The sequence below is a fragment of the Macaca nemestrina genome, chromosome Y, assembly GCF_043159975.1.
Source record: "Macaca nemestrina isolate mMacNem1 chromosome Y, mMacNem.hap1, whole genome shotgun sequence".
NCBI lineage: Eukaryota > Metazoa > Chordata > Mammalia > Primates > Cercopithecidae > Macaca > Macaca nemestrina.
Genome location: NC_092146.1, coordinates 8,700,528 through 8,725,087, shown reverse-complemented (window position 1 = coordinate 8,725,087; position 24,560 = coordinate 8,700,528). Strand labels below are relative to the sequence as shown.

The window sequence follows — 24,560 nt, the reverse complement described above, 5'->3', positions numbered from 1 at the left end:
GAAGACTAGTACATGCACATTTGTGAGGCAGGTTTGGGCACACACAATACCCAAAAAAATAAAAATAAAAATAAATAAATAAATAAAAAGAGGTACTGAAGTGCATTAGCCACATTCTTATAAGCAGACTCCACTTACAGGAGCACACACACACACACACACACACGCACACACAATGCAACATACACACACAGACATACAACACTCCAACATTCCTTTTAAGCTCTGTCAGAGCTGTCAGCCTGCCTAAGCATAGAAATATAGAACAGGCAGAGCCAGCCTGGTATTGGGAAAAAGGCTGCCTGCAAAAACCCACTGCAGGACCTTTAAAGTCTAGACATCAGGGTGCCTTTGGGCCATCTCCTTTGTTGGGACATGTGGGAGGGGGAGGCGTTTCCAGATGGTGAGGTGGTCACTGGAAACTTCTCTTCTGACTCCATTGTTGAAAGAGGCTGTGTGCAAGAATGCAGCCCCACGAAGATTGGAGGAAAATAATCTGGTGTGTTTTTGAGGGTTCTTTGGGTGATGGAATCATAACTGAGATCCCAGAGGTGAGTGTCAGTGAAAGAGGGCTGGACACTTTATCTCACTGCCTTTCTTCATTGTGGGTTCTCTGGAAAAGGCAGGAAACACAACAAAGAAAAGTCCAAAATAGAGCAGGATTCTCACTCCTTGAACTGGCCTCTTATGGGTGCAGATGAGGTTAGTGTCTCAGAGGCTGTCTGTGGCGATTGCAAGCCTGAAAAGTTGTCCAGTAGTGCTGCTGAGGGGAACTCTGGATTCCTCATGAAAGTAAAGAAACATCAAGGCTCACTTGAGAGAATGAGCTGCCTTGTGCTGCAGTCTCAGCAATGTTCAATGATTCCTGTCAGAGAACCCAATTATCTCATGCAAAGTGCAAATAGTCGCAGGTCCCACAAGGAGACAACCACCCACAACCTGGATCACAGCTAGCCTACCAGATGTCCCTTTTGCTTTCTGAAATCACTTGCAACTTAATGATCAGCTGCAAGAAGCAGTCCCATCCAGCAACATGCCCATAAAGAGCCCCTCCAAAATGAGAAGGTCGTACAGATGAAATGAAACAGAGGCTAGATTACCAGGCAAAAGCCAGACATGGCTGCCTGATTCTCATGCTACAGTAATCATGCAGGCCTCCAATAAAAGTGAAAGAACAAGAATTTCCTTGTTGTTGGCTGTAACAGGAATTTTCAGTTTTAAAAGTGTCAAACTGCCCAGTCGTTAAAACGTGAGAGTTTAGAAGGAAGCACTCATGCAATGGATTCCCATGAGGGTCGTTCCCTGTGAACTGGGAAAGGTTTAGTGTGAAGGTCTTTGAGGCCGACCAGGAATCCCTAAGCCAAGGAGAAATATGGAAGTCAGGAGAAGTGGAGGAGAGTCTGGAGGCCACATCCCACCCAGCATCAATTCATTCCACTCCCATTTGTCTTTGGGTATGGAAGTACTCAAATGGGGAGTTTGCGAGCATGGCCCCAATTTGCAATCCAAATATTCATTGCAAGTTAGAGTACTTTCACTTGAACACCGTGACATGGTGTGGACTGCTTGTGCAATTAATCAAATGTGGGGATGAAGCTGGAAGCACCCTCCGTGTCATCTATCTTTTTTTTTTTTTTTTTTGCAGGTGAAGTTATGACCCACGACGACTCCTCACCAGATTGTATACTGACCCCTATCTGACTTTATACCTGCTCACACTCTATGTCTCTCAGAGCTGTCAACCTGACTAAGCAGAGAAAAGTGGTACAGTCAGAGCAGTCCTGGTATTGGGAAAAACACTGCCTGTGAAAACCCACTGTGGAACCCTGAATGTTTCAGCCTCAGAGCTCCTTCAAACCATCTCCATGTTAAGGTCCTGCTGGAGGAGGAGGCATTTCGAGACTCTGAGGGAGTCCCTGGAAACTGCTCTCCTGACTCCATTATGGGAAGAGGCTGTGTACAAGAATCGGGCCCCATGGGGATTGGAATATAGTCTGGTGTGTTGTTGAGAGTTTTTTATGTGATAGAATCGTACTTGAGACCCCAGAGGTGGATGCCAGTGAATTTTGGATGGGTTAATGATGTCACTGACTTCATGCTGGGTCCCACACAGGTTCTCTGGGAAACCCAGGAATAATGATAAAGGCAAATTCAAGGTGGAGCAGAGTTCCCACCCTCAAACTGGTCTCTTACAGGTGCAGATGAGGCTGAGATGGTGTCTCAGAGGTCGTCTGTGGCAATGGCAAGCCTAAAAAGTGTGTCCAGTAGTGTTAGTGAGGGGTACCGTGGAACCTCCTACCCATGAAAGCAAAGAAAAATCAAGGTTTGTGTGAGAGAAATAGATGACTTGCGCTTGAGTCCATGGGATGTTCAAAGATTCCTATCATAGGACCCATAAGCCTCCTGCAAAGTGCAAGCAACCTCATCCCCCATAACAAGACCAAGACCCACAAACTGGGGTGTGACCAGTCTACCTGAAGTCCCTCTTGCTTCCTGAAATCTTTGGCAGCCAATAAACCTTTGGTGAGAAGCAGCCCCATCCAGAAACAGCCCAATAAAAAAACCCCTTCACAATGAGAAAGGCCATGTAGATTAAATGAAATAGAGCCTATATTACCAGGGAAAATCCAGACAATGACTGCCTGCTTCTCGTCCTACAGGAATCATGCAGACTTTCAATAAAACCTGGAAAACAAGAGTTTCCTTGTTAGTGGCTGTAACAGGAATTTATGGTTTCAAAATTGTTACAGCTGCCCAGTTATTGAAACGTGATAGTGGTTAGCAGTGTTTAGAAGAAACACTAATGCAATGGATTCCCTTGAGGGTCATCTTCTGTGAACTGGGAAATATTTAGCATGGAAGACATTAAGCCAGACCCAGGAAGCAACATGCTGATGAGGAACATGTAAGTCAGGATATGAAAAGGCAAGTGTGGAGGACACATACTGCCTTGCATCAATTGATCTCACTGCCATTTGGATCTGGTTATGAAAGACCTCCACTTGGGAGTTTACCAGGATGGCCCCAATTTGCACTCCAAATGTTCCCTGCACACTAGAGTACTCCCAACTGTATGCTGGCCAAGGTGTGGACTGCTTGCGCAATTAAGAAAATGTGGGAATGCTGTTGGAAGCACATTTTGCATCATCTATCTTCACATTTTTTGCAGGGGAAGGTGCAGGATCCCATCCACTCCTCACCAGATTGTATCCTCATGTCTATCTGCTCACACTCTCTGTCTCAGAATAAAGTCCTGAGATGTTGGAGGAATGAAGTGACCCCTGACAATGTGAAGTACCATCTTAGCTATGAACTGAATTCGAGGTAAATTCAAGGGGTGCCGTGGACAGTACTGCTGGTGTCTCTCCCTCGGATGGCCACAGGACAATGCATCACTGAAAGGTTTCTGTTTTGGGGTGTGGTGTGCTGCTCTTCTTTCTAGAAAGGTGGCTGTTTCTGCAAGGGTCGGTTATGTGGACCCTGTGGGGTCACAGTCAGCCTCACAATTCACAGCAGATTCATGATTCACAGATAAACAAAGAACACAGAGGCACACAGCCCAAGCCGAGCCACACAGAGGCCCTATCCACATTCCCTTAAGCAGACTCTACTTACCGGTGCGTGTGCACACACATACACACACACACAAATACAGAAAACCATAACGCCACACCCACACACAGACATCCAACACTTGCAACACTTCCTCAGAAACACAGAATCTGGCAGCTTCTGAGGCTGTGTGTTTCTGCAGGAAGCCCCACCTGGGAGACAGCAACTCTGGGAAACACAGGTGGATTCCACCTAGAAATCACAGTTGGGCAAGTTTCAATCGGCCGGGCGCGGTGGCTCAAGCCTATAATCCCAGTACTTTGGGAGGCCGAGGCGGGTGGATCACGAAGTCAGGAGATCGAGACCATCCTGGCTAACATGGTGAAACCCCGTCTCTACTAAAAATACAAAAAACTAGCCGGGCGTGGTGGCGGGCGCCTGTAGTCCCAGCTACTCGGAGGCTGAGGCAGGAGAATGGCGTAAACCCGGGAGGCAGAGCTTGCATTGAGCCGAGATTGGGCCACTGCACTCCAGCCTGGGTGACACAGCGAGACTCCGTCTCAAAAAAAAAAAAAAAAAAAAAAAAAGACTCAATCTTAAAACAGCTAGGCAGGCCCGAGAAATTCTACAGATCTTTTTGTAACCTTAGGGACTTGGTGGTTTATTCCTGGGCCTCTGCTTGATGTTTCCTCAGGCTGGCTCACGTCTGCCCTCTCCTAGGATTAAGGGACTATCCCCTGGATACCAGAGAGAAGACAGGTGAGAGTCTACTGCTGACATACCTCCACAGAGTTCTCCTTCTCTGCTATGCCACAGGGACTTGTCGCTAGGCCATGATGGCATTCATCTTGATGCTAGTCAGAGCTCACAGCTCAGACCTAGTGCCCTAATGCTAATGCATGCACATTCACAGGCGGGCTCGGTTGCCTGGCTGTCAGAGCTGTCAGCCTACTGAAGCAGAAGAAAATGGTACAGGGAGAGCTGCCTGGTGTTGGGAAATAGGCTGTCTGAGATAATGCACTGCAGGACCCTCAAAGTCTCGATGTTAGGGCCACTTGAGTCCTTCTTCATTGTCGGTTCCCACAGGAGAAGGAGGTTTTTAGAGACTGTGAGCTGGTCGCTGGAAATTTCTCTTCTGTCTCCCTTCCTAAAAGAGGCAGTGTGCAAGAATTGTGTCCCATGGGGATTGGAACGTAGTCTGGTGAGTTGTGGAGCGGTCTTTGGATGATAGAATCATACCTGAGACCCTAGATTTGGGTTCCTGCAAATGATGGCCATGTCCTTAGCCTCACTGCCTCCCTTCATCCAGGGCCTTGCAGGGTCTCTCTGTGAAATGCAGGAACCACGACAAAGGCAAGTCCAAAACGGAGCAGTGTTCTAAAATTTCGAATAGCCTCTCATGGGTGCAGAGGAGGTTGAGATAGTGTCTCAGAGGTCATCTGTGGCAATTGAAAGGCTCAAAAGGATGTCCAGTAGTGCTGTTGAAGGAGCATTGTGGACTTCCCAAGAAAGAAAAAAAATCAAAGGTCATATGTGAGAAAGAGATGACCTGTGCTGGAGTCCAAGCAACATTCAAAGATTACTGTCAGAGAACTCAAAACCCTTCTGCAAAGTGCAGACAACCTCAGCATCTACAACGAGCATCCTGACCCACAACCTGAAGTGCTACCCAACCTACCCAGAGTCCCTTTTTCTCCCTGAAATCCCTGAAGCCAATAGATCTGTGGCCAGAGGGGGGCCCATCCAGCAACCGCCTAATAACAGATCCGCTCCACAATGAGAAAGGATGTGCAGATGCAACGAAACACAGCATAGATTACCAGGCAATATCTAGACATGGCTGTCTGTTTCTCATCCTACAGGAATCATGCAGCACTCTGATAAAAGTTGGAGAACAAGAGTTTCCTTGTTGGTGGCTGTAACAGAAATCTACAGTTTTAAAATTATCACAGCTGCCCAGTCATTAAAATGTGACAGTGTTTAAAAGAAAACACTCAGGCAATGGATTCCGTTGAGGGTCATCTTCTGTGAACCGGAAGCATGGAAGACATTGACCCAGATCCAGGAAACCCTAGGTCGATGAGGAACATGGAAGACAAGAAAAGAAGGGGCAAGTGTGGAGGCCCCACATCCCACCTTGCATCTATCGATCTCATCCCCAGCTTGAGCCAAATATGAAAGCCCTCAAATCAAGAGTTTGCCAGGATGTCCCCAGTTTGCACATCAAATGTTCCCTGGATATTGCTGTACCCCCACCTGAACACTGAGCCATGGTGAGGACTACTTGTGCTATTAAGGAAATGTGGGGATGATGTTGGAAGCACTTACTGTGTCATCTGTCTTCACATTTTTTGCAGGTGAAGGTGTGGTACCCCACTCACTGTGTCCCCCGCCAATTTCACCCTCACCCCATCTGACCTTATTGCTGCTCATACTCTCTGTCTCTGAATGAAATCCCAAGACAATCTAGGAATGCCTTCTCATGACTTGAAGCACCTGCTCAGCTAGGAACCAAATTCGAACTAAATTCAAGGGGCCCTGTGGACAGGACTTCCGGTGTTTCTCCCTGGGATGGCCAAGGACAATGAAATACGGGTGGATGTCTTTTCTTGGGGTGGTGTGCTCCTTTTCTTTCTAGAACAGTGACTTTTTCTTTTGCAGGCAGAGATGATATCAGAGTCAACTTCGATGTATCAGAATCAACCTCCCAATTCTCCATGGATTCATGATCCAGAGGAAAATAGAAAACACAGAGACCTGCAGCCCAAGCAGAGCCACACAGACAGACCATCTAAAGGTTGGCAGACTCAAACAAAAAAAAAAAAAAAAAAAAAAAAAAGAAAGAAAGAAAGAAAGAAAGAAAGAAAAGAAAAGAAGAAGAAAAAGAAAAGAACAAAAGAGTGCTACAGTGCATTAGCCACATTTTTTAAAGCATACTCAATTTCCCAGCCTGCACACACACAAATACACACACACAAACCACACAATGCCAAAAAGCCACACCCATATGCAGACATGCAAGATTCACAACACTTTCACAGATACCCACAGCCCTTCAGGAAGCCTTACTTGGGAGAGAGTAATTCTGGGGAACACAGGCGGGCTGTACCTAGAAATCACAGTGGGGTAAGTTTCAGAAAGACTCAACTCTACAATGTCTAGACAGGTCTGAGGCATCCTACGATCTTTTTGTAAACTTAGGAATTTTGCGGTTCATTCCTAGGGATCAGCTTGATGTGTCTTTCGGCTGGCTCATGTCTGCTCTCTCCTAGGATAATGAGACTATCCCATGGATCCCACAGAAAAGAGAGACGAGAGTCCACCACCAATGCACCTTCCTGGAGGTCTCCTTCTCAGCCAAGCCTCAGGGATTTGTTGAAAGGAAATGACGCCATTCACTGTGATGCTAGCCAGAGCTCACAGCTCAGGCCTAATACCCTGAGACTACAGCATGAGCATTAGTATGTGGGCTCAGTTCCTGGCAGTCAGAGCTATCAGTTTGCATAAGTAGATAAAAATGGTATAGGCAGGGCCGGCCTGGTATTGGGAAAAATTGCTGCATGCAATAACCTACTGCAGAACCCTGAAAGTCTTGAACTTAAGGCCTCTTTGGGTCATTCTTGTGGTTGGGTCTCACTGGAGGAGAAGGTGTTTCAAGGCTATGGAAAGGTCATTGGGAACTGCTCTTCTGACTCCATTCCCAAAAGAGGCTATGTACAAGAATCGGTTCCCATGGGAACTGGAATGTTGTCTGGTGAGTTGTGGAGGGTTCTATGGGTGTCAGAATCATACCTGTGACCACAGAAGTGGGTGTCAGGGAAAGATGGCTGGTTCCTTAACCTCACTGTGTCTCTTCATCCCTGGGTCTCATAGGAGTTCTCTGGGAAAGGCAGGAAATAGGATAAAGTCATGTCCAAGGTAGAGTTGTGTTCTCACACCTTGAACTGGCCTCTCATGGGTGCAGATGAAGATGAGACAGTGTCTCAGAGTTCTTCTGTTTATTATTGCAATCCTGAAAAGGGTGTCAGGTAGTGCTGTTGAAGGACACAATGGACCACATGAAAGTAAAGAAAAATCAAGGCTTAAGTGAGAGAACCAGCTGCCTGGTTCTGGAGTCCAAGCAACATTAGAAGATTCCTGTCAGGGGATGCAAAAGCCCCCTACAATGTGCAAATATCCTCAGCCCCCACAACAAAACCATGACTCAAAACCTATAGTGCAGCAAGCCTACCCAAAGTCCATTTTGCTCCCTGAAATACCTGGCAGTGAATAGATCTGAGGCAAGAGTTAGCCCCATCCAGCAACAGCCCAATAAAAGAGCCCTTCTCAATGCAAAAAGACAAGAAGATAAAGTGAAACAAAGCCTAGATTCCCAAAGCCAGATGTGGCTGCCTGCTTCTCATCCTACAGGCATCAGGAAGTCCTCTGATAAAACCTGGATAACAAGAATTTCCTTGTTGGTGACTATAAAAGAAACTTATGGTTTTAAAAGTATAAAAACTGTCCAGTTATTAAAAGTTGCCAGAGTTTAGAAGGAAACACTCACACAATGGATTCCCATGAGGGTAATCTTCAGTGACTTGGGAAACGTTTAGCATGGAAGACACTGAGCCAGGACCAGGAAATCCTAGGCCTATGAGGAACATGGAAGCCAGGAAAGGAAGAGGCAAGTGTGGAGGCCACATCCCACCCATCATATATCCATTCCACTCCCATTTGGCTCTGGGTATGAAAGCCCTCAAATCAGGAGTTTGCCAGGATGGCCCCAATTTGTAATCCAAATGTTCCTTACAAATTGGAGTACTCCCACATGAAAAATGGACCATGGTTTGGACTGCTTGTGCAATTAAGGGAATGTAGAGATGGAGTTGGAAACACCTGCTGTGTCATTGGTCTTCATGTTTTCTGCAGGTGAAGTTGAGGTACCATATCCACACCTCACCAGATTGTATCCTCACCTCTATCTGAGCTTATTGCTGCTCACACAGTATGTCCCAGGATGAAATTCCAATACCATGGAGGAGTGCTCCCTCACAATGTGAAACACCTGCTCAGCTGGGAATCGAATTCAAGGTAAATTCAAGGGGCCATGCACAGAGGGTCACTGATGTTTCTTCTTGGGCTGTTTACAGGACAATGAAACACTAGGAGCTGTCTGATTTTTGGTAGGGTGTGTTCCTCTTCTTTCTAGAAGAGTGACTTTTTCTGGCAGGGACAGATGATTTGAATGCCTATGGATCTCAGCCCACCACCCAATTCACTGAGAATTCATGATCCACAGAAAAATAAAAATCACGGAGCCCAGCAGCCCAAGCAAAGTCACACAGACAGGCCATCAAAAGGTTGGGACACTGAAAAAGAAAGAAGCACTGAAATGCATTAGCCACATTCCTTTAAACAGACTTCACTTGCAGGTACACACACATACACACACACACAAAGACACAATGTCACACACTCACACAGACATCCAACACTTGCAACAACCACATAGAAACACATCCCAGGCATCCTGGGGCTTCATGGTTCTCCAGGAAGACACACCTGGGAGAGAACAACCCCAGGGAACACAGGCACACTGTGCCTAAAAATCACAGTGGGGCAAATTTCAAAAAGACTCACCCCTACAACATCTAAGCAGGACTCAGGAATCCTGCAGATACATTTAGATCCTTACGGATTTCGTGGTTTATTCCTGGGGTGGTGTTTGATGTTTCTTTAGGCTGGTTTATGTCTGCTCTTTCCTAGGATCATGGGAGTATCCCATGGATCCCACAGAGAAGACAGGCAAGAGTCCACCACCAATGCACCTCCATTGAGGTCTACTTCTCTTCCAACCCACAAGGACATGTTGCTAGGCAATGGTGATGTTCATTGTGATGCTAGCCAGAGCTCACAATCAGTCCTGGTGTTCTGAGACTAGCTTATGCACATTCATGAGACAGGCTTTGGCACACAGCTATCAGAGCTGTCAGCCTGCCTAAGCGGAGGAAAATGGTACAGGCACAGCCAGCTTGGTATTTTTTTAAAAAAGGATGCCTGCAGTAACCTACTGTGGGACCACAAAATTCTTTACCTCCAGGCCGCTTAGAGCAGTCACCATGGTTGGGTCCTGTTGGAGGAAGAGAGGTTTCAAGACTGTCAGGTTGTTGCCAAAAACTGCTCTTGTGACTCCATTCTCAAAAAAGGCGGTGTACCTCTTCCATGGGGATTAGAATATAGTCTGATGTGTTGTTGAGGATTCTTCAGGTGACAGAATCATACCTGAGACTCCAGCGGTAGAGACAGTGAAAGATGGCCTGATCCTTGACCTCACTGTCTGCCTTTATTCTGGGCATCACAAGGACTCTCTAGGAAAGGCAGGAACCATGACAAAGGCAAGTGCAAGGTGGAGCAGCGTTTTTACCTTGACTGTACTCTCACAAGTGTAGGTGAAGTTGATACAGTGTCTTAAAGGATATGTGCAGTGATGGCAAGGCAGAAAAAGGGGTCCAGTGGTACTGTTGAGGGGCACTGTGGATTCCCTATGAAAGTAAAGAAAAATTGAGGCTCACCTGGAAGAACAACTGCCTTGTGCTGGAGTCCAAGCAATGTCCAATGATTTCTGTCAGAGGACCCAAAAGCCTTTTGCAAAGTGAAAAAAACCTCAGCCCCAAAAATGAGACAATGATCCAAAATCTGGAGTCCAGCCTGCCTACCTGAAGTCCCTTTGCTCTGTGAAATCCTTGGAAGCAAAATAATCTGTGGCGACAAGCAGTTCCACCCAGCAACAGCCCAGTGAATTTGCCCCTCCACAACGAGAGGACCATGCAGATGACATGATACAGTGGCTAGATGACCAGGCATAAGCCAGACACTTATTCCTGTTTCTCATCCTGCAAGTATCATGCAGCCATCAGATAGAAGTGGGAGGATAAGTGTTTCCTTGCTGGAGACTGTAATGAAAATTTACAATTTTTAAAGTATCAAAGCTGCCCAATCATCAAAACATGACAGTGTTTCGAAGCAGACACTCTCACAGTGGATTCCCATGAGCATCGTTCTCCCTGAACTGGGAAACATTTATTGTGAAAATCTCTGAGCCAGACCCAGGAAACCCTAGGCCAATGAGGAATATGGAATTCAGGAAAAGAAGAGGCAAGTCTGGAGGCAGCATCCCATCCAGCATCAACCCATTCCACTCCCATTTGGCTTCCGATATGAAAGCCACCAAATTGGGAGTTTGCCAGGATGGCCCCAATTTGCACTACAAATGTTCTTTACAAGTTGAAGTACTCCCACCTGAACACTGGGACATAGTTGTAACTGCTTGTGCAATTAAGGAAATGAGGGGATGGAGGTGGAAGCACATTCTGTGTCATCATTTTGTTTTTGTATGTGAAGTTGAAGGACACCATCCACTCCTCGCCAGATTTTATCCTCATTCTTATCTGACCTTATTGGTGCTCACACTCTATGTCCCAGGATGAAAGTACCAAGATGGTAGATGATTGACCCTTATGACGTGAAGCACCCACTTGGCAGGGAATTGAAATCGAGGTAAATTAAAGGGGCCCTTAGGACAGGACTGCTAGTGTCTTCTCCAGGGTTTTCCGCAGGACAATGAAACGCTGGGAATTATTTATTTATTTATTTTGGTGTGGTGTGCTCCTCTTCTTTCTATAAGACTTTTTTTTTTTTTTTTTTTTTTTTGCAGATGGAGGTGATTTTGACACCGGCGGGTCTCAGCCCTCCTCCCGATTCACTGCAGATTCATGATTCACATAAAAATAAATAACATGGAGCTTCACAGTTCAAGCAGAACCACACAGACAGGCAATCAAAAGTTTGGGAGACTCAAAAAAAAAAAAGAAAGAAAAGAGAAGAAAAAAAAGCATTGCAGTGAGTTAGGCACATTCCTTTAAGCAGAATACACTTTCAGAATACACGTTCAGGCACACACACACAAACAAACACACAATGCCACACACACTCGCGAACATCTAACACTCGCGGACATCTAACACTCGCGACACTCCCACAGAAACACAAAGCCTGGCACCACCTGAGGCTGCGTGGTTAAACAGGAAGCCCCATCTCAGGGATAGCAACCCCAGGGATCTCAGGCGGGCTGTGCCTGGATATCACAGTGGAGCACGTTTCAAAAAGACTCACCCCTACAATATCTAGGCAGGCCCGAAGAATCCTGCCGGTGATTTGAAATCCTAAGAGATTTAGCTTGAGGTTTCTTCAGGCTAGTTCACAGCTGCCCTCTCCTAGGATCATGCAACTATGCTGTGGATACCACACAGAAGTCAGGTGAGAGCCCATGGCCGACGCACCTCCACAAAGGTCTCCTTCTCCGCCAAGGCGCAGGAATTTGCCTTTAGGCACAGTGACATTCATTGTGAAGCTAGCCAGAGTTCACAATCAGGCCTGGTGCCCTGAGACAAGCGCATGCGCATTCATGAGCAGGCTCCGGCGCTGTGCTGTCAGAGCAGACAGCCTGCCTAAGCAGAGAAAAAAATGATACAGGCAGAGCCGGCCTCGTATTGAGAAAAAGGCTGTTGTGAAAACCCACTACGGGTATATCCCCAGTAATGGGATGGCTGGGTCATATGGTACATCTAGTTCTAGATCCTTGAGGAATCGCCATACTGTTTTCCATAATGGTTGAATCAACCCAAATGTCCATCAGTGACAGACTGGATTAAGAAAATGTGGCACATATACACCATGGAGTACTATGCAGCCATAAAAAAAGATGAGTTTGTGTCCTTGGTAGGGACATGGATGCAGCTGGAAACCATCATTCTTAGCAAACTATCACAGGAACAGAAAACCAAACACCGCATGTTCTCACTCATAGGTGGGAACTGAACAATGAGATCACTTGGACTCGGGAAGGGGAACATCATACACCGGGGCCTATCACGGGGAGGGGGGAGAGGAGAAGGATTGCATTGGGAGTTATACCTGATGTAAATGACGAGTTGATGGGTGCTGACGAGTTGATGGGTGCAGCACACCAACATGGCACAAGTATACATATGTAACAAACCTGCACATTATGCACATGTACCCTACAACTTAAAGTATAATAATAATAAATAAATAAATAAATAAAACCCACTACGAAACTGTACAGGTCTCCACCTCAGGGCCCCTTCAGGCAGTCTCTGTGGTTGGGTCTCGCTGGAGGAGGAGGCATTTCCAGATTGTACGGTGGTCACTGAAATCGGCTCTTCTGACCCCATTCCTGAAAGAGACTATGTGCAAGAATAGTGTCCCATGGGGATTGGAATATTGTTTGGCATGTTGTTGAGGGTTCTTTTGGTGATAAAATCATACCTAAGACCCCAGAGGTGGGTGCCAGCAAAAGATTGTTGGGCTCTTGACCTCACTGCCTCCCTTCATCCATGGCTTCACAGGGGCTCTCTGGGAAAGGAAAGAATCACGACAAGGAAACGTCCAAGGTGGATAAGTGTTCTCACACCTCAGACTGGCCTCTCAGGTGTGTAGATGAGGATGAGACAGTGCGTCAGAGGCCGACTGTGGTGATGGCAAGGCTCAAAAGGTGTCCAGTAGTACTGTTGAGGGGCAGTGTGGATTCCCCATGAAAACAAAGAAAAATCAAGGCTCACCTGAGACAACAAGCTGCCTTTGGCTGCAGTTTAAGCAATGTTCAATGATACCTGTCAGAGGACCCAAAAGCTTCTTACAAAGTGCAAATAACCTTAGCTCCCACAATAAGACAACCACCCAAAATCTGGAGCGCAGACACACTACCCAAAGTCTCTTTTGCTCATTGAAATGCCTCGCAGCTAAATAATCTGTGGAAGGGGCAGTCCCATCTAGCAACAACTGAATGAATGAGGCCCTCCACAATGAGAAGGCCATGAAAATGAATTGAAGTGGTTCCTAGATTACCAGGCAAAAGCCAGACACGGTTGCCTGCTTCTCATTCTACAAGATGTGTGTAGCCCTCCAATGGAAGTCGAAGAAGAAGGATTTTTGTTTTGTTTTGTTTTGTTGTTTTTTGTTTTGTAGGTGGCTGAAATGGGAATATACAATTTTAAAAGAACCAAGACTGTAATGTCATTAACACATGAGAGTGTTTGGAAAAAGGCACTTGGCAACGGATTCACTTGAGGATCATTCTCCATGAAATGAAATAGGATTAGTGTAGAAGTCATTGAGCCAGAACCAGGAAGCCCTGTGCTGACAAGGAACATAAAATTCAGGAAAAAAAGAGGCAAGTGTGGAGGCCACATCCCACCCAGCATTAGTCCATTCCACTCCCATTTGGCACTACATATGAAAGCCCTCAAATCAAGAGTTTGCCAGGATGGCCTCTATTTGCACTCCAAATGTTCCTTACACGTTGGAGTACTCCCACCTGAACACTGGGTCATGGTGTGGACAGCTTGTGCAATTAAGGGAATGCAGAGATGTAGTTGGAAGCACCTTCTGTGTCATGTTTCTTCACTTTTTTTTTTTGCAGGTGAAGTTGTGGGACCACATCCACACCTCACCGGATGTATCCTCACCCCTATCTGACCTCACTGCTGCTCACACAGTATGTCCCAATATGAAACTCCAATACCATGGAGGAGTGCTCCCTCATGACAAGAAGCACCTGCTTGGCTTGGAACTGTATTTGATGTAAATTAAAGGAACCCTGCAGAGAGGACTTACAGTGTCTTTCCCTGAGTTGGCCGCAGGACAATAAAACAGTATGAGATGTGTTTTTTTTTTTTTCTTTCTTTTTTTTTTTTTGTGGTGTGCTGTGCTCCTCTTCTTTCATTAAGGGGGCTTTTGTTTTTTTTTCTCAGAGGGAGGTGATTTGGAGGCCAGTGGGTCTCAATCTACTTTCCAATTCACTGCAGATCATGATCTACAGAAAAATAAAGAACAAGGAGCTCTGCAGCCCACATCACTTACAGGCACACACACAATAGCTCATGCACACACCCAAGCAAACACAATGCCACACACACACGCAGACTTCCAACACTCACAACACTCCACAAAAACACACAGCCCAGCAACAACTGAGGCTTCATGTTTCTGCAGAAAGCCCCACCTAGGAGAAGGAAACCCTGTGGAAAACAGGCAGGCTGTACCTAGAAATCACAGTGGGACACATTTCAAAAACACTCACCCCTGCAACATCCAGGCAGGCTTGAGGAATCCTGCAGATTTTTTTGATTCCTTAGCTATTTCATGGTACATTCCTGGGGCTGTTCTTGAGGTTTCTCCAGGTTGGCTCATGTCTGCCTTCTCCTAGGATCATGGGACTATCTTGTGAATTCCATACAGAAGATAGGCTAGAGTCCATAACCGATGCACCTCCATGGAGGTCTCCTCCACCAAGCCACAGGGACTTGTTACTAGGCAACAGTGACATTCATTTTGAAGCTAGCCAGAGCTCACAATCAGGTCTGGTGCCTGAAACTAGTGCTTGCACATTCATGAGGCAGGTTCTTGTAACTGGCAGTCAGAACAGTCAGCCTGCCTAAGTAGAAGAAAATGGTATAGGCAGAGTCCGCCTGGCATCTGGAAAAAGGCTGCTGCAAAAACCCTCTGAAGGACCCTCACAAGATTGAACTCACAACCCTTCAGGTGGTCTACTTGTCAAGTCCCACTGGAAGAGGAGGCGTTCCAAAACTGTAAGGTGGTTGCTGGAAACTGTTATTCTTACTTCATTCCTGAAAGAAACTGTGTGCAAGAATCAGGTCCCATGGGGATTGGGAAATTGTCTGGTGTGTTGTTGAGTGTCCTTTGGGTGATAGTATCAACCTGAGACCACAGACGCAGGTGTCAGTGAAACATGGATGGGCTCTTGACGTCACTGCCTTTCTTTTTCCTGGGCCTTTGCAAGGGCTCTCTGGGAAAGACAGAAAACATGACAAAGGCAAGTCTAAGGTAGAGCAGTATTCTCACACCTCGGCACAGCCTCTCACAGGTGCAGATGAGGTTGAGACAGTGTCTCGGGGTCGTTTGTGGTGATGGCAAGCCTGAAAATTCATGCAATAGTGCTGTTGAGGGGTACTGTGGATTGCCCATGAAAGCAAAGAAAAATCAAGGCTTGCCTGAGATAACAGGCTGCCTTGTACTGGAGTCCAAGCAATATTCAATGATCCCTGTCAGAATACCCAAAAGCTTCCTGCAAAGTGCAAATAACCTTGGCCCCCACAATGAGACAACGACCCAAAATCTGGAGTGCAGGTAGTCTAACTTAAGTCTTTTTTTCTCACTGAAACCCCTGGCAGCTAAATAATCTGTGGCAAGAGGCAGTCACATCCAGCAACAGCCCAATGAAAGGTTCCCTCCACAATGAGAATGCATTGCAGCTGAAATGAAGCTGAGGCTAGATTAGCAGGCAAAAGCCAGACAGGACTGCCTGCTTCTTATCCTATAGGATTCATGCAGCCTTCCAATAGAAGTGGGAGAGCAAGTGTTTTTTTGTAGGTGGCTATAACGGGAATATACAGTTTTAAAACTATCAAAGCTGTTTTGTCATTAAAACGTGACAATGTTTAGAAAAAAGCACTCATGCAATGGATTCCCACGAGGATCATTCTTCATGAACTAGGATACGATTAATGTGGAAGTTGTTGTGCCAGAACCAGAAAGCCCTACACTGATAAGGAACATAAACGCCAGGAAAAAAAGAGGCAAGTGTGGAGATCACATCCCACACAGCATTAATCCATTCCCGTCCCACCTGGCTCTGCGTATGAAAACACTCAAATTGTGAGTTTGCCAGTATGGCCTCTATTTGCACTCCAAATGTTCCTTGCATGTTGGAGTAATCCCACCTGAACATCCGGTCATTGTGTGGACTGCTTGGGCAATTAAGGGAATGCAGTTGGAAGTACATTCTGTGTCATCTTTCTTGATTTTCTTTGCAGGTGAAATTGTGGGAAGACATCCATCCCTCACCAGGTTGTGTCCTTACCCCAGTCTGACCTTATTGCTGTTCACGGTCTGTCTCAGGATGAAATCTCAACAATGGAGGAGTGTCCCCTCACTTTGAGAACTATATTCTCATCTGGAAACCAAATTCGGGGTAAACTCAAGGGGTCCTACAAATAGGACTGCTATTGTCTCTCCCTGGGTTGACCACAGAACAACAAAACATAATGCAATGTCTGTTTTTTTTGGTGTTGTGTGCTTTTTTCTTTCCTGAAGATTGACTTTTTTTTTTTTCCCCCCAGGGGGAGATTATTTAGACACTGACAGGTCTCAGCCCACCTCTGAATTCACTGTGGATTCATGATCCACAGAAAAATAAACAACAAGGAGTCTCACAGTACAAGTGGAGCCACATCGGCCACCAAAAGTTTGGGACACTCAGGAAAAAAAAGAAGTACTGAATTGCATAAGCCACATTCCTTTAAGCAGGCTCCACTTACAGACACACCTATACACAAACATACACAAATTCACAATGCCCCATAGACACAGACATCCATCTGTCACTACACTCCCACAGAAACACACAGTCTGGCAGCACCTGAGGCTGCATGGTTCTGCAGGAAGTGACACCTGGGAGAAAGCAACCCTTGAGAACACAGGAGGGCTGTACCTAGAAATCACAGTGGGGCAAATTTCAGAGACTCACCTGAACAAGTTCTAAGCTGACCTGAGGAATCCTGTAGGTCTTTTTGGATCCTTAGGAATTTTGTGTGTTATTCTTTGGTCTCTGCTTAACATTTCTTCAGGCTGGCTCACATCTGCCTTCTTTTAGGATTATAGAACTATCCCATGTATTCCACAGAGAAGACAGGTGAGATTCCACCATCTACGCAACTCCACGGAGGTTTCCTTCTCTGCCAAGCCATAGGAAATTTTCACTAGCCAACAATGACATTCATTTTGATGCTAGCCAGAGCTCGCAATCAGGCCTGGTGTACTGAGACAAGGACATGCACATTTGTGAGACAGTCTCTGGCGACAGGCTGTCAGAGCTGTCAGTCTGCCTAAGCAGAGGAAAATGGTACAGGCAGAGGCAGCCTGATATCAGGAAAAATCTGCCTTCGAAAACCCACTATGATACCCTAAAAGTCTCCACCTCAGGGTCCCATTGGGTCATCTCCATGGTCGGGCACTGCTTGAGAAAGGTGTTTCGAGATGGTGACGTGGTTGCTGAAAACTGATTTTCTGTTTCCATCCCCGAAAGAGGCTGTGTGAAAGAATCAGGTCCCATGGAAATTGGAATGGAGTCTGATGTATTGTTGAGGGTTCTTTGGGTAACAGAAACATATCTGACACCCCAGAGGTCAGTGTCAGCAAAAGATAGCCAGGATCTTGGACCTCTCTGCCTCCCTTCATTCTGGGCCTTGCAGGGGATCTCTGGGAAAGTCAGGAAGCATGACAAAGAAAATCAAAGGTGGATTCATGTTCTCACACCTCGAATTGGCCTCTCATGGGTAGAGGTTAGTTTGAGACAGTGTCTTAGGGGACGTCTGTGGTGATGGCAAGCCTGAAAATGTTTAGCAGTGCTTTTGAGGGACACTGTGGGTTCCCCATGAAAGTAAAATAAATAAATAAATAAACAAACAAACAAATAAATAAACAAAGGCTGTCTGAGAGAAAGAAAGAGCTGCCTTTTGCTGGAGACTAAGCAATATTCAATGATTCCTGTTGGAGGATCCAAAACCCTCCTGCAAAGTGCAAACAACCTCAGCTCCCACAAAGAGAAAATGACCTACAACCTGCAGCTCACCCAGCCTACTCGAGGTCCCTTTTCCTCTCTGAAATCCCTGGCAATGAAATAATCTGTGGTGATAGGCAATGCCATCCAGCCACAGTTCAATGAAAGAGCTGCACCACAATGAGAAGGTTGTACAGATGAAATGAAACAGAGGCTAGATTACCAGGCAAAAGCCAGACATGGCTGCCTACTTCTTATCCTACAAGAATCATGAAGCACTCTGATAGAAGTGGGAGAACAAGAGCTTCTTTTTGGTGTAGTAATGGTAGTTTACTGTTTTAAAAGTATTAAAGCTGCTCAATCATTAAAGCGTGACAGTGTTGAAAAGGAAACGCTCAAGCAATGGATTCCCATGAGGGTTGTTCTCTGTGAACTGGGAAATGATGAGTGTGGAAGTCATTGAGACAGACATAGGAAACCTATCCCTACAAGGAACATGGAATTCAGGAAAAGAACAGGCAAGTGTGGAGTCCAAATCCCACCCAGTATCTCTGCATTCCACTCCCATTTCGCTCTGGGTATGAAAGCTCTCAAATTGATAGTTTGCCACGATGGCCCCAATTCACTCTTCAAATGTTCCTTACATGTTGTAGTGCTCCCACCTTAACACCAGGCAATGATGTGGACTGCTTGTGCAATTAAGGGAATGCAGGGATGGAGTTGGAAGCACATTCTGTGTCATCTGTCTTCATTTTTTTGCAGGTGAATTTGTGGGACCCCATCCACTTCTCATCAGATTGTATCCTCACCCCTATCTGACCTCATTGCTGCTCACACTCTATATCACAGGATGAAATCCTAAGACTATGGAGGAATTCCCCCTCATGACGTGAAGCACCTGCTCAGCTGGGAAATGAATTCCAGGTAAATTCAAGGGGCCCTGCTGACAGGACTGCTAGTGTCTTTTCTTGGGCACAGGACAATGAAACATTGGGAGATGTCTATTTTTTGGTGTGATGTACTCCTCTTCTTTATAGAAAAGTGGCTTTCTTTGCAGGGGGAGGTGATTTGGACACTAGCAGGTCTCAGCCCGCCTCCCAATTCACTGTGAATTTATAATCCACAGAGAAAGAAAGAACATGGAGCCCTGCAGCCCAAGCAGAGCCACACAGACTGGCCACCCCAATGTTGGGAGACTCAAAAACAAGAAGCGTTGAAGTGCATTAACCCATATTCCTGTAAACCGAATACACTTACAGGTACACATGAACAAACATACACACAGAAACACAGAAAACCACACTGACAAGTAGACATCCAACATTTGCAACACTCCCACAGAAACACAGTCTGGCAGATTTTGAGTCTGTGTTTTCTGCAGAAAATCCCACCTAGGAAAGCCCAAATGCAGGGGAACACAGGTGGGCTGTATCTAGAAATCACAGTGGGGCAAATTTCAAAAAAATTCTCCCCTACAACATCTAGGCAGGCCTGACGAATCGTGCAGATCATTCTGCATCCTTAGAGATTTCACTCTTTATTCCTGGGCCTGTGCTTGTCATTTCTTCAGGCTGACTCAAGTCTGCCATCTTCTAGGTTTATGGAACTATCCCATGGATCCCACAGAGAAGACAGGCAAGAGTCCACACCGTCGACGCACCCTCACAGAGGTCTCCTTCTTTGTCAAGCCACAGAGACTTGTTACTGGGCACTAGTGACATTCACTGTCATTCTAGGCAGAACTCACTATCAGGCATGGTGCCCTGATACTATCAGGCATGGTGCAGATTCGTTAGGCAGGCTTGGGCACCCAGCTGTCAGAGCTTTCAGCCCTTCCTAAACAGAGAAAAATGGTACACACAAAGCTGGCCTGGTATCAGGGAAAATAATGCCTACCAAAACCCACCATGGGACCCTAAAGTCTTCACCTCAGTTCCCCTTTGGGCGATCTCCGAGTTTGGGTCCTGCCTGAACAGGAGGCATTTTGAGAGTGTGAGGTGGCTGCTGAAAATGCTTTTCTGTCTTCATTCCTGAAAAAGACTGTGCGCAAGACTTGGTCCCCTGGAGAAGGGAATATAGTCTGATGTGTTGTTGAGAGTTCTTTGGGTGATAGGATCATACCTGAAATGTCAGAGGAGGGTATCAGTGAAAGATGGCAAGGCCCTTGATCTCAGTGCCTACCTTCATCCTGGGCCTCTCAGGGACTCTATGGGAAAGGCAGAAACCACAACAAAGGCAAGTTCAAGGTGGAGCAGTGTCCTCACACCTTAGACTGGTCTCTCATGGGTGATGATAAGGATGAAAGAGTGTCTCAGAGGCCATCTGTGGAGATGGCAACCCTAAAAAGGGGGTCCAGTAGTGCTGCTGAGGGGCAATTTCAATTACCCATGATAGCAAAGAAAAATTAAGGCTCATCTGAGTGAACAAGCTGCCTTGTGCTGGAGTCCAAGTAATGTTCAATGATTCCTGTTAGAGCAACCAAAACCCTCCTGCAAAGTGCAAGCAACCTCAGCCCCCAAATGAGACCACCAACTACGACCTTGAGTGCAGCCAGCCTCCCTGAAGTCTTTTTTGCTCTCTGAAATCCCTGGCAGCTAAATAATCTGGCAAGAGGCAGTTCCATCCAGCAACAGCTCAATAACAGAGCCTCTTCACAATGAGAAGGCTCTGCTGATGAAACAAAACAGAGGCTAGATTACCATGTAAAACCCACACACAGCTGCCTACTTCTCATCCTACAGTAATCATGCAGCCCTCCAATAGAAATGGGAGAACAAGAGTTTTCTTGTTGGCTGCAATGGGAATTTACGGTTTTGAAAGTATCAAAGCTGCCCAGTCATTAATACGTGAAAATGCTTAGACGGAAACACTCACTTAATGAATTCCTATGAGGATCATTCTCCATGAACTGGGAAACATTTAGTGTGTAATTCGTTTAGCTGGCTCTGGGGAATCCTAGGCCAATGAGGAACATGGAAGTCAGGAAAAGAAGAGGTAACTCTGGAGGCCACATCCCTCCCAGCATCAATCTATTCCACTCCCATTTACTCCAAAGTTTGCCAGGATGGCCCCCATTTGCATTCCACATATCGCTTGCACATTGGCGTACTCCCATCTGAACATATGGGGATAGAGTTGGAAGCACCCTCTGTGTTATCTGTCTTCATTTTTTTTCAGGTGAAGTTGTGGGACCCCATCCACCCCTCAGCAGATTGCTGCTCACACTGTTTGTCCCAGGGTGAAACCCCAGGACGATAGAGGTGTGCCCCCTCATGACATGAAGCACATGCTCAGTTGGGAATTTAATTTCTGGTAAATTTAAGGGGCCCTGCCATCAGGACTGCTAGTGTCTCTCCCTGAGTTGGCCGCAGGACAATGAAACTCTGGTAGATGTCTATTTTTTGATGTGGTGTGTTCCTCTGCTTTCTAGAATAGTTTTTGGTGGTGGTGGTGGTTTTTTTTTTTTTTTTTTTTTTTTTTTTTTTGCGGAAGAGGTAATTTAGACACCAGCAAGTCACAGCTTGCCTCTGAATTCACTGTGGATTCATGATTTACAAAAAGAAATAAAGAACACGCAGCCCTGCAGCCAAACTAGATTCACACAGACAGGCCACCAAAAGATTGGTAGACTCAAAAAAAAAAAAAAAAAAAAAGACGGCCTAAAGTGCCTTAGCCATATTCCTTTAAGCAGACTCCACTCACCAGTGTGCACGCACACACACACACGCACAATATCACACACATCCAGACAACCAGCACTCACAACACTCCCACTGAAACACACAGCCTGGTAGCTCCTGAGGCTGTGTGTTTATGTAGGAAGCCCCATCTGAGAGAGAGCAACCCCAAGGAACAGAGGCGGGCTGTATTTAAAAATCACATAAGGCAAGTTTCAAAAACATTCACCCCTACAATGTCTAGGCAGGACTGAGGAATCCTGAATATTCTTTTAGATTTTTAGATATTTCACAGTTTATTCCTGGGATGCTGCTTGACATTTCTTCAGGCTGGCTTACATCTGCACTCTCATAGGATCATTGGACTATCCCATGGATCCCACAGAGAAGACAGGTGAGAGTTCATGGCCAGTGAACTTCCACAAAGGTCTACTTCTCTGCCAAGCCACAGGGACTTGTCACCAGGCAATGATGATGTTCACTGTGATGTTAGCCAGACCTAACAATCATTCCTGGTGTTCTGAGACTAGCTCATGCCCATTCAAGAGGCATGCTCAAGTGCCCAGCTGTAAGAGCTATCAGTCTGCCTAAGCAGAGGAAAATGGCAGAGGCAGAGCTGGCCTGGTATCGGGAAAAGGGCTGTCTGTGAAAACCCACTGTGAGACCCTAAAAGTGTCTACCTCAGGGCCCATTTGAGCCATCTCCATGGCCGAGTCCTACTGGAGAGGAGGCATTCTGAGACTGTGAGATGGTTGCTGCAAACTGCTCTTCAAACTCCATTCTCAAAAGAGAAAGTGTGTGTGCAAGAATCAGGTACAATGGGGATTGGAATACAGTCTGGTGTGTTGTTGAGAGTTATTTGGGTGATAACATCATACCTGAGACCCCAGATGCCAAAGTCAGTGAAACATGGTCTGACTCTTGACCTCACAGTTTCCCTTCATCCTGGGCTTCACAGGGGCTCTCTGAGAACAGCAGGAACCAAGACAAAGGCAAGTCTGAGATTGAGCCGTGTTCTCACACCTCGGATTGGCTTGTCATGGGTGCAGATGAGATTGAGACAGGGTCTCAGAGTCCATCTTAGGTGATGGTAAGCCTGAAAAGGTGATGTCCAGTAGTACTGTTGAAGGGTACTGTGGATTGCTCATGAAAGAAAAAAAATCAAGGCTCACCTCAGAGGACGTGCTGCCTTGTGTTGGAGTCCACCAATGTTCAATACTTCCTGTTAGAGAGCCCCAAACCCTCCTGCAATGTGCAAACAACCTCAGCCCACACAATGAGACAATGATCCAAAACCTGTAGTGTAGCCAGCCTTCCTGAAGTTTCTTTTGCTCTCCAAAATTACTAGCACCAAAATAATCTATGGTAAGAGGCAGTCCCATTCAACAACAGCCAAATGAAAGACACCCTCTACCATGAAAACACTGTGCAGATGAAATAAATCACAGACTACATTACCAGGCAAAAGCCATATATGGCTGCCTACTTCTCATCCTATAGGAGTCAGGCAGCCTGCAGATAGAAGTGAAAGAACAAGTTTTCTTTTTTTTGCTGGTGGCTGTGATGGGAATTTTCAGTTTTCAACCTATTAAAGCTGCCCAGTATGAAAACGTGAAAGTGTTTAAAGGAAATCCTCATGCAACAGATTCCTATGAGGGTCATTCTCCATCAATTAAGAAACGTTTAGTGTGGAAGTCATTCAACCAGACACAGGAAACCCAATGTGGACAAGGAACACGGAAATTAGGGAAAGAAGAGGCAAGTGTGGAGGCTACATCTTGTCTAGCATCAATGCATTTCACTTTCATTTGGCTGTGGATATGAAAGCACTCAAATTGGCAGTGTGGCAGGATTGCCCCATTTTGCACTCCCAATATTCCTTGCACGCTGGAGTACTCTCACCTGAACACTTGGCCATGGTGAGGACTGCTTGTCCAATTACAGGAATGTGGGGATGAGTTGGAAGAACTTTCTGGGTAATCTGTCTTCATTATTTTTTGGCAGATGAATTTGTGGGACCCCATCAACTTCTCAACAGATTGTATCCTCTCCCCTATCTGATCTTATTGCTGCACAAACTGTATGTCCCAGGATGAAAACCCAAGATGATGGAGGAATGCCTGCTCATGACATGAAGTACCTGCTTGGCTGGGAACCAAATTTGAGGTGAAGTCAAAAGGCCCAGGGGACAAGACTGCTAGTGTCTCTCCCTAGTTTGACTGCAGGACAATGAGACACTGGGAAATGTCTGTTTTTTATTTTATTTTATTTTATTTTTAATTTTTTTTGGGGGGGGGAGTATGGTGTGCTCATCTTCTTTCTAAAACAGTGGCTTTAGCTGCGGGGTGGGGGGCGGGAGGTGGTGATTTACACACCGGTGGGTCTTGGCCTGCTTCCCAATTCACTGCAGATTCATGACACACAGAAAAATAAAGAACATGGAGCCCCACAGCCCAAGCAGAGCCACACAGACAGGCCACCAAGAGGTTGGTAGACTCAAATAAAGTAAAGTAAAGTAAAGTAAAGTAAAGTAAAGTAAAGTAAAGTAAAGTAAAGTAAAGTAAAGTAAAGTAAAGTAAAGTAAAGTAAAGTAAAATAAAGAAGGTCTGAAGTGCATTACCCAAATTCCTTTAAGAATATTCCACTTACAGGCACACACACACACGCACAGTCACAGACCTTCATATACA

At 45.9% G+C, this 24,560-nt stretch overlaps 1 long non-coding RNA gene across 1 annotated transcript; it reads right to left on the bottom strand.

Moving 5' to 3' along the window:
- Nucleotides 1-5,550: 5,550 nt before the first annotated feature.
- LOC139360985 (uncharacterized) lies at nucleotides 5,551-9,350 on the bottom strand. The gene is made up of 4 exons (XR_011618570.1): nucleotides 9,175-9,350; nucleotides 7,345-7,432; nucleotides 6,622-6,661; nucleotides 5,551-5,623 (listed from the first exon to the last, which is right to left on the bottom strand). It is a non-coding gene; the product is annotated as an uncharacterized lncRNA (long non-coding RNA).
- Between the last annotated feature and the right edge of the window lie 15,210 nt (nucleotides 9,351-24,560).